Source organism: Choloepus didactylus, assembly GCF_015220235.1.
Source record: "Choloepus didactylus isolate mChoDid1 chromosome 11 unlocalized genomic scaffold, mChoDid1.pri SUPER_11_unloc3, whole genome shotgun sequence".
Lineage (NCBI taxonomy): Eukaryota > Metazoa > Chordata > Mammalia > Pilosa > Megalonychidae > Choloepus > Choloepus didactylus.
The window spans coordinates 177,211-187,205 of record NW_023637580.1 but is presented as its reverse complement, the minus strand read 5'-3'; the positions used below and the strand labels follow the sequence as shown (position 1 = coordinate 187,205).

The 9,995-nt window shown below is 35.0% G+C and overlaps 1 pseudogene; it reads right to left on the bottom strand.

Annotated features, from left to right (window-relative positions):
• Window positions 1-801: 801 nt before the first annotated feature.
• LOC119524620 overlaps window positions 802-9,995 on the bottom strand; it is a 108,136-nt pseudogene continuing 98,942 nt past the window's right edge.

Below are 9,995 nucleotides of genomic sequence, written 5' to 3'. Positions count from 1 at the left end.
ACCTACTTCTGGATGAGACACATAGCCAGTAGGCTGTAGAAAAGATGCTCAATATCACTCATTATGATAGAAAAACAAATTAAGAGAAAAATCAAATGCCATGTTTAGCCATAAAATCTAAACAATATGAGGATTTGAAACAAATGGGAAAAACTTCTCACTGATGAGAGGATAAGTTGATGCACTTTTCTTTGGCTCTACCATCTATTTGAATGAACATGCATACATTTGAACCAGTAATACCATTTCTATAAATGTGTCCCTTATAAGTGTACAAAGATGCATGCATAAGGATATTACAATTTTAAAAAGGAAATAGCTAAATTAATTATAGTAATCCATACAATGGAATGTCATGAAACATTTAGAAAGAATGAGATAAATCTTTATCTCATACTGAAAATATTCAGATTACATTGCAAAGTACAGAAAAGCATGGGGGATAATACAATATCAGTAATACGATTCGCATTTAAGAAAAGGATATATATATATATACCTATACATACATGTTCATGTATATGCATAGCAATTTCTGGAAGTATTCACAAAATGCTGATAGTCTGAGGAGTGGGACTCTAAACTGGGGGTGAGGTCAATATGGTGCAGAACATGAACTTAACTTCACACCTTATCCTTTCTTTATTTTTTAAAAATATCCACAAGGAAAAGGGTAAAAAATTCTCCTCCTTTATGTTTCTTATACCAGGGTGAAAATGAATGTTAACTGTCCAGCATGAAGAGCCTGTCACACACTGGGAGTCCTGAATGTTGGTCCAACTATATAAATGTGTGTGTGCATGCACACACACACAAACACGCACACACACTCACCCCATCCCACCAGTTTCTGAAACCTGGTATCAGTTTACATTCCTCCAATCATGTGGCACTTCTCGATTACTTTCTGGATATTCTGCTTTCCAGGAAGATGGAAGGAAGGGACAGAGAAAAGTATTAATTTTGGTATTGTTGTCCTCTAATACCTAGCTTAGATATTCCAAAGCAGAAAGTTAGAATCTTATTTTTTTTTCCATTCCCAAAACAAAGGGAAATAAAATTTTCCCAGTTAGTATCGATGACACAAGGAAATGCTTCATCTTGCTCCTACTTCAGTCAATCTTGAAAGAAAGATTGGGACAGAAACACTTAAAATATAACTCTGATGTTGCTGAAAACCACAAAAATGATCATGTTGTGGAAATACAACGCAATGAATAGTGGTGATCTGACAGGCTGTGAGACTTATGATGCCTTTCACCATTCCTAATCACAAAAATACTAAAATGCTACCGTCTATGTCAGTGGTCTCCAAAATATATTGACATCACACTCAGCAGTAAAAAAAAAAAATTGAGCAAGCATCCTTACATATTTTTATTTGTTTATAAATTACATATATAACATGATAGTACTATATTATATACATTAGGAAACATTAAAATAAAAATCAAAATGCTTAGAAAACAAATCTTCCCGCATCCACCTAACTCAAACATCAATTAGCACGTTATCTCCAACGCAATTATAAAATTATACCCTTAAAATAACACACCTTGAGGGAGCCGGGTGAAAAGCCGACCGCGGCAGCCGACCCCGCCCAGGTTCTTCCGACAATGACGCCCTCAGCCCGGCCCGCGGAGACCCGGAGTCCTCGCCGCGACTGCGACTGCGCACTGGCGGGTCCAGGCCCCGAGGCGGCGGCGGGAGCCTGCCCTCCCCTCCGCCCACGGGGTCCCGATGGCGGCCGCGGCGGCCCCTCCGAGTCTGGACACAGCGGCTTTCCCGGGTGCCGGCTCGGCGGAGAGAGGAGAACGGCGGCTTCCGGAAGCCACAGAGGGCCCGTAGGTAACTCGAGGCCCCAGAAGACGCGTCTGCGTGGGTTCAAGTGCGGCCACCCCTGCAAAAATGACTATCCAGATGTGTTTCTCACAATAATATTCGTGTGAGTTCAGTATATGAAACTCAAATTACAATACACCCATTCACTGGAACATTGTAGCCATTGAAACTGTTATTGGAAAAAAAATATTTAATAATATGAACAAATGTTCATGATGTTTACGTTCTAAAATAATATACATAATTTGATTATAGTACTGCAAAATTATGCATTTAATTGGGTGTAGGCATGAAAAATATTTTGAAGGCATACAGACAAAAATATTAATACTGTCTCTTTCTGAAGAATAGTAGGGAGTTCATATGAAAGGAAATATTTCATGATCAATGTCATCAAAAATGTCCACACACATCCTCCTGTGGAGGAGAAGCACAGTTGATATAAACCATCATGTCAAAATCGAGGCAGTCTTCCTAAGTATATAATCCTTTACACACACTCAAAGAATATGATTAGAAGAGTTTTATTTTGTAACACCAAGTTCCTTAATGGTAGAAAAGATGAGCAGCAGGTGTTTCTCCCCAGGTGCTTTCATGATAGCTGCAGAGTTTACTGAAATATTTTTATTCAAAACCAAAATAGCACCTCCTATTCTGTTAAAAATCCTTCATTGTTATGCTTCAGAAGTAGAATTACTCACTTCCACCCACACCAACACTCTTGGAAACATCATGAAAACTCAATATCCCCATATCAGAATCTTTAAGAATGGACAGCATTATGCTGTTGCATGCCATGCAGCCTCTTAAAATCCATAATGGAATTCAGAAGTATTATTGATGTTCCTCCAGAAACACTTACTGAGAAATTGTCCTTTATTTTAACAACCAGTGGTCTCACTGTGAAGAAGACAAGATGGCAGCAATTTCTCACAATGCCCTAATGTTTATATTAACCTATAAAACTGGGAAAATCTGCTCATGAGTAATACTGAACTTCTAAACTGCACTGGCCAGAGAGAGACAAAGGGAAGAAGGATTAGGGAAATAAGGAATTATGAAGGAATAAATAAGGAATTATGAATTGTGAAGACTATCAATTATTCACAAAAAAAACAATGATCCCATAAAATTTAAGTTGGCTTATTTTCATCTAAAAAGTGTCCAGATAGTTTACAGTTAGATTTGGTGTCAGGACATTTCCTCCATTCCTAAAATATTAAGTAAGAATAATATTTTCTTAATTATGCTAGAAAAGAAAAAAGCTTTCTTAGAGCTGTCCATTCGTACATATTACATATCATTTAAGACAGTTGAAAACACATTAACCCTCTGAATTGAGATGATAAAAGAATCACATGTACATGCTTTCCTTCCCTCTTAAAATCTTATTGAAAGAACAGTAAATATGATTTTTTAAAACCACAACCAGTAATAGAAAAGGGAAAATTGATTCATCTGTGAAACACTTGGCAGGAATTTCCAAAAGACAGAGTAAATAGAAATATACTGATATAAGTGTTTGAGGAAATGACAACCCAAAAGTGACACAAGAAAAAGGCCACACAGAGACTTTGTTCCCAGTGGTGATAAGGAGAAACTCCAAACTCAGAGTCAAGAAGGATTGGAAGTAGAAGCTGGCTGTGGAGCAAACCTCAAACAATTAAAAGGTTGCTTTTAAAGGAGAGGGTCAGATACTTCCTTCTAACATCCAGTGTGTACAGAGAGGCTGAAAGCAAACAGAACACAGTAAAAGAGAGCTCTTTAAACCCACACTGCCCAACAGGTAACACACAGTAGCTAGCAGCATCCATGTTGGACAGTGCAGCTGAAGAGCTTTTCCATCATCATAGAAAATGTAATGGTTCCTGAAGCTCTGAACAAATTGGGAGGTCTGATGATAGTGTCTGGGTTGGAGAAGGGTATACAGGAAGTTAGGGAGTTGAAAAAAGTATTCTAGTGTCATAAACATGGGGCCTGGAAAAAAAAAGGAGGAACAGGCTGGGATAACTTCAAACATATGTAAAGAAAAAAAGAGTAAAAGAGGAAGGAAGGAAAAAAGGGAAGGAAGGGGAAGGGAGGGGAGATGACTGGGAGGGAAGGTAAGGGGAGGCAGGGGAAGGGAGGGAAAAGGAAGGGAAGGGAAGGGGCTCTGTTTAAAACTAAAATGAAACTTTTACCTCTTTGGATGAGAGGCAGTAAGAATATAGAAGTTAAGATTTTGGACTCTAGAGCCTGAATGCCTGCTGATGTTCATATTTATAACCATATAGCTATGAACTCATTAGGTGCATAAGCTTGAACACGTGACATAAAACCTTTGCATGTGTTTTCTCAACTATAAAAGCAAATACTCCTACCTCTTAGGATATTGGAGTATTAAATGAGTTAATATATAAAAAGCATTCAATAAATTTTTGCTATCATTATTACCACAATCAGTTGCCCTAAACTCAGAGTAAAACCATCCTTAATTTGACAAAAAGTGTAGAGCCTCAGATTGCTACCAACCCAGTATTCAGGCATCTTAAGAAGACAGGCTACCCCCATGCACAGATTATTTTCCAAAAGTTGGTCTGCGGTTAAACCTCCCATTTCTTTGATAGTCTTATTGCTTAAATAAGTAAACATAACTGCTGAGGAACCGTATGCTATCTTTATGTATAAATTTTAACAAAACTCCAAAAACATGAAAGAGAGAAATCAAAATAAGCGAAAAAAAAAAAAAAAATGACTTTAGAGGAAATAGGCAAAATAAGATAATTTTCTAAAAATACAGATTTGTTCACAAGATATTTCATACATAATATACACAATACAAGAAAGCACTTTTTAAAAAGGAATCAAAGCTCAAAATATCATTCTTGGAATGGAAAGTGTGATTGCCAAAATAGGAAAAAAAATACAGTACTTATAACTTGTTCTCAGAAAAAGATATAAATATTGAATACTTTTAAACATTTTAGAAAAATATGTTCAAGTACACTTTTAAACATTTTAGAAAAATATGTTCAAGTATAACTGTTACCATTTAAGAGGAACTACCAAAGTAAACTGTAAATATGATCTAGAATTAATAAAATAACAAAAGAAAATAAAAAGAAAAAACTTGATTTGGTTAGTAAAGTATAAGAAAGATAAAAGAAAAAGGAAATAAGCGTAAACAGAAAACATTAAATATGAAGGAAGTATATGTATCAGTAATTACAATAAATGTAACTGTTAAGAATAATATATATGTACTGGTTTGAATGTATTATGTCCCCCAAAATTCCATTATCTTTGATGTAATCTTGTGTGGCAGACCTTTCAGTATTGATTAGATTGTAATTCTTTGAGTGTTTCAATGGAGATGCGCCCCACCCAACTGTGGTTGATGACTCTGGATAATTTCCATGGAGATGTTACCCCACCATTCAGGGTGGGTCTAAATTAAATCACTGGAGCCATGTAAATTAGCTGACAAACAGAAGGAACTCAGTGCAGCTGAGAGTGACACTTTGAAGAGGAGCTACAGCCATGAGGGACACTTTGAAGAAAGCACAGGAGCTGCAGATGACAGACAGTTTGAAGACGGGTGTTGAAAGCAGACTTTTGCTCCAGAGAAGCTAAGAGAGGACAAATACCCCAAGGGCAACTAAGAGTGACATTTTTGAGAAACTGCAGCCTGGAGAGGAACGTCTGGGGAGAAAGCCATTTTGAAACCAGAACTTTGGAACAGACACCAGCCATGTGTCTTCCCAGCTAACAGGTTTTCCAGACACCACTGGCCATCCTCCAGTGAAAGTACCCGATTGTTGATGTGTTACCTAGGACACTTTATGTCCTTAAGACTTTAACTGTGTAACCAAATAAAACCCCTTCTATAAAAGCCACTCCATTTCTGGTGTTTTGCATTCTGGCAGCATTAGCAACCTAGAACAATATATATAAATTTTTAAAATCCAGCTTTATGGTATTTTTAAAAGAAATAAAAAAGTTCTGGACAAACGTATACCTAGAAATGCTAATTAAAGGAAGCAGGTGTGGTAATATAAGTATTAGAGAATATAGAATTCAAGGAAAATGTATTAAATTAGCAACGGTAGGCAGTTTTATATTAGTAAAATTATATTGCACCCAAAAGCAAACAAAATAATTTATACTCCTAATAACATAAAATGGAAATCTGTAAGTGAATACCTGCTAAAAATAAAAGGAGAAATCATAAACATCACAATCACGTGTAAGATTTTACATTCTTCTTTAAAAATGACAGATCCAGTAATCAAATATTGCAAAATGTCATAAAGTATTTGAGTAACAATGTTTCTTAAGAAATAATGAATACATAATCTTCTAGAATGTCCATGAGATATTTACAGAAATTAATTAAATTCTAAAGCCCCTCCCAAAGCCATAATAAATTGGAAGAAATAGAGACCACTCGGCCACATTATCTGACCACAATATAATACAATTAGAAATTAACTATTTAAAAGTACAGTGAAGAAGAAATAAACTTCCCAGAGAAGAGACAGAGCCCTCATACAGAGTTCCAAATAATTTATGTAGATATTGCCCCTTCAAAGAGATGGAGCTTAACTTCCCATCCCTTGAATGTGTTATGTACTTAGTGACTTGCTTCCACAGAGTAAAATAGTGGAAAGGAGGAAAAAGTAACTTTAGTGGAGATCCTGATAAAACTACCTTGGCCAAATGATGGTTAACATCATCAGTGATGTTTTGCTGATAGTTGAGACCCTTTGCTGGGTTTTGCTATTAGGTTTTGCTAACTTCATAAAATGGGTTGAGAAGTGTTTTACCCCCCTTATTTTATAATCGAGTTAATCTAAGATGAATATTATTCTTTCCCAAAATGTTTGATAGTCTGCATCAGTGAAACAATCTAGGCCTAGAATTTCTCTTTAGGATGGTGCTTAGTAATGAATTCAATTCTTTAACAAGGCTAGTCATATTTTACATTCCAATTTGTTTCTGTCATGGTAAGTTGCCTTCATCTAAGTTGTTAAATGTGTTGGTATAAAGTTGTTCATAATATCCTTCTTTATCTTTTTAATTTCAGTTGTAATTATACAGTTATTTGATTTTCAACAAAGGTATCAAAACAATCTGACAGAATTGAAATCTTTTCAAAAAATGGTGAGGGAAAAACATCCTGCCCATATGGACAAAGATAAACTGTGACCCCAACCTAACACAAAAATAAAGTAAATTTGATTAAAAAATTTTTAACTTTTGTTCATCAAAAAATATTTTTAGGAAAATGAATAGGCAAGGCACAATTATTTGCAGAACAGATGTGGCAAAGGACTGATATCCAGATTTTATTTAAAAATAAATAAAAACACCTACAATTCAATTAAAAACTGGGCAATAGTTGAACAGTTCACAAAGAAGATATACAAGTGGACCAATTAACATGAGAAGAGATGCTCAAAATCATAAGCTACCACTACACATCTGTAAAAATGCTTAAAATATTTTTTAATTAGAAAAACCAAATGGCAGTAAAAGTATTGATCAACTAGAATTTCATAGACTGTTCATAGGAATATGGAATGGTACAACCACTCTGGATAAAATCTGTCACCTTCTTGAAAACCTAAGCATATACTTACCCTATGACCCAGCAACCCTACTCCTAGGTATCTCCCAAGAAAAATGAAAACATGTTCACAAAAATGCTCACATAAGAATGGTCATAACAGCATTATTCATATAAGTAAAACAATTCAAAATAATCCAATTGCCCATAAATAGGAGAATGGATAAGCTGTGGTATATTCATAAATAGAATACTACTCAGCAATAAAAATGAATGAATTACTGATAGATGGATGAATCACAAAAATATTATGCTGTGTGAAAGAAACTTTACATTTGGTGATACTGATGATCTGACTCAATTCATATGAAATTCAAAAGATGAAAAGCTAATCTATGGTAAAAAATCAGAACACTGGTTGTCTTTGGGGAGGTGGGGCAGGGTTTGGAGGTGACATGGCCTGAGGGAATCTTCTAAGATCATGATAATATTCTACATTTTGTTAGGGGTTTAGATTACACAAGGATATGCACGTCTCTAAACTCAGAAAATATATGTTTATTTGTGCATTCCATTGTATGTTATTTATAGAAAACCCCAAAACCTGTAAATGAATATTGAACTCTAGTTTAATGATATACAAGATCAAGTTTGTAATGGGAAATAAACTGAAGTTTGCAACTTACTTTGAAATGTATAAAAAAATATATGGTGACAATGCCTAGATGGAGCAATGGGTATGTGAATAGTTATGTAATAGAATAAAGTGGAAATGTTAGAATCTAGGTGGAGGGTATATGGATGTTCACTGTAAAATTCCATCAAATTTGCTGTTTATAAATTTTCACAAAAGCATAAAAAATTGGAATTGAAAACAATTTAGAACTAACTATGCTAAATCATCAAAAACTATAGAATGGGATTAATTTATAGTAATAATAGTTTGAGATGGTGATGTAATCAGTGCCTTTTACTGGAAGCAAATACTTGAGCAACTGGAGAACTGTCATGCTTGAGAAAGTAGATTGAGGTAGCAGATTGTGATCAAGGAAGAATTTTGACATTTGAGATTATAGATGAGGTGCTATTTTTTAAATGGCTCTAGATATGACCAGGAAATGAAAGCCTGGTAAAGCAAAGGGTCATTAACAGTAGTAAGATCAAGGAATTAAAAAGCTAGATGTTGAGGGGTAGCAAATGGATTTGCCAAGAATGATGATAACCACTGAAGTCGCAAGGAAGACAGTGTGATGGGGATGGAGTAGAGACAAAGGGTTTGGGAACTTCCAAAAGGAGCAGGGTTTTCCCAAGAAGGGTAGAGTCTAGAAAAGGTAATAGATAAGAAAGATACCTACTCTAGCATCTGCTCTTGAGGTACAGAGTATGGGGAATGAAAAGAATACAACCTTTAAGAGAGTTGAACCCTTAGTAAGGCACCTAAGTTTAATTTACAAGAAGAGAATATAGTACAAAGAAGACAGAAGACAAGGGGTAGATATTGGTCACCTTTTTGGGTAACAGAGGATATAGTAGAGTGCTAGGCAGTCCAGGAGTAAGGGATTGATGATGCACAAAAGGTGGGAAATGGTGAATGTCCAGGAAGATTTAACTTCTAGAGGTGACTAAGGTAAACAGGCTGTGCAGCATGATGAGATTAATAGTCATGATTTCTTATGGGAAACAGCCTGACTAGATCTAGTAATATGGAATGGAATGCTTCCAGGAAAAGATTCAAACCTCACTCCTCTCTCAAACAGGAGCTGGGATTATGGCCAGAATAAATGATGCAGAAGGAAGGAGAAGAATAAAATTAGTAATCAGAAAGAATTGTGAAAATAAAATAAAACAAATTGTAAAGACACAGACCAATAAAACAAGAAAACTGATTCTTTGTAAAATTAATAAAATAGACAAATTGCTACAAAATTTATCAAGAAAAATAAAAGATAAAACTTCAAATAACTTGTATTAGTCAAGAAAAAAGGAACATAACTAGGCATATAAAGATATTCTGTATGGTTGGATTTATTATGGAAAATTTCAAATATGTACAAAAGCAGACAAGTTAGAATAATGAATTTCAATGTGCCCATCAACCAGCTTCAGTAATTACCTACTCATGACTAATCATTTCATTTCTATGCCCCTACCTACACTTCCCAACCAGACTATTTTGAAGCAAACCTCAGGCACCTAATCATTTCATCTATAAATATTCATTATGTACCACTAAATGTAGCATCTTTTTTCTAAAGATAGCCACTTATCATCATAATTTTAAAACATTAAAAAATAATTAATTAAAATGGTCAATGTTTTCAAATTTCTGCTGTAATTTTTTTTCTGTTTATTTGAATCAGAATCCAAACAAAACCCCAAGTTGCAAATGGTTGCTATGTCTCTTTTAATATATAGATTTCCTTCTCTGTTTTTCTTTCCCTTTTTCCTCTGCAATGTTTTGTTGAGCAAACCATTTTGTCCCATGGTTTGCCCACACTATGGATTTTGTTGATTGCACTCAGTGGTGTCATTTAATATATTCCTTTGTACTCTTCATTTTCTGAAAATTGGAAGTTAATTACAGAGTACAAAAAGATTCAGATTC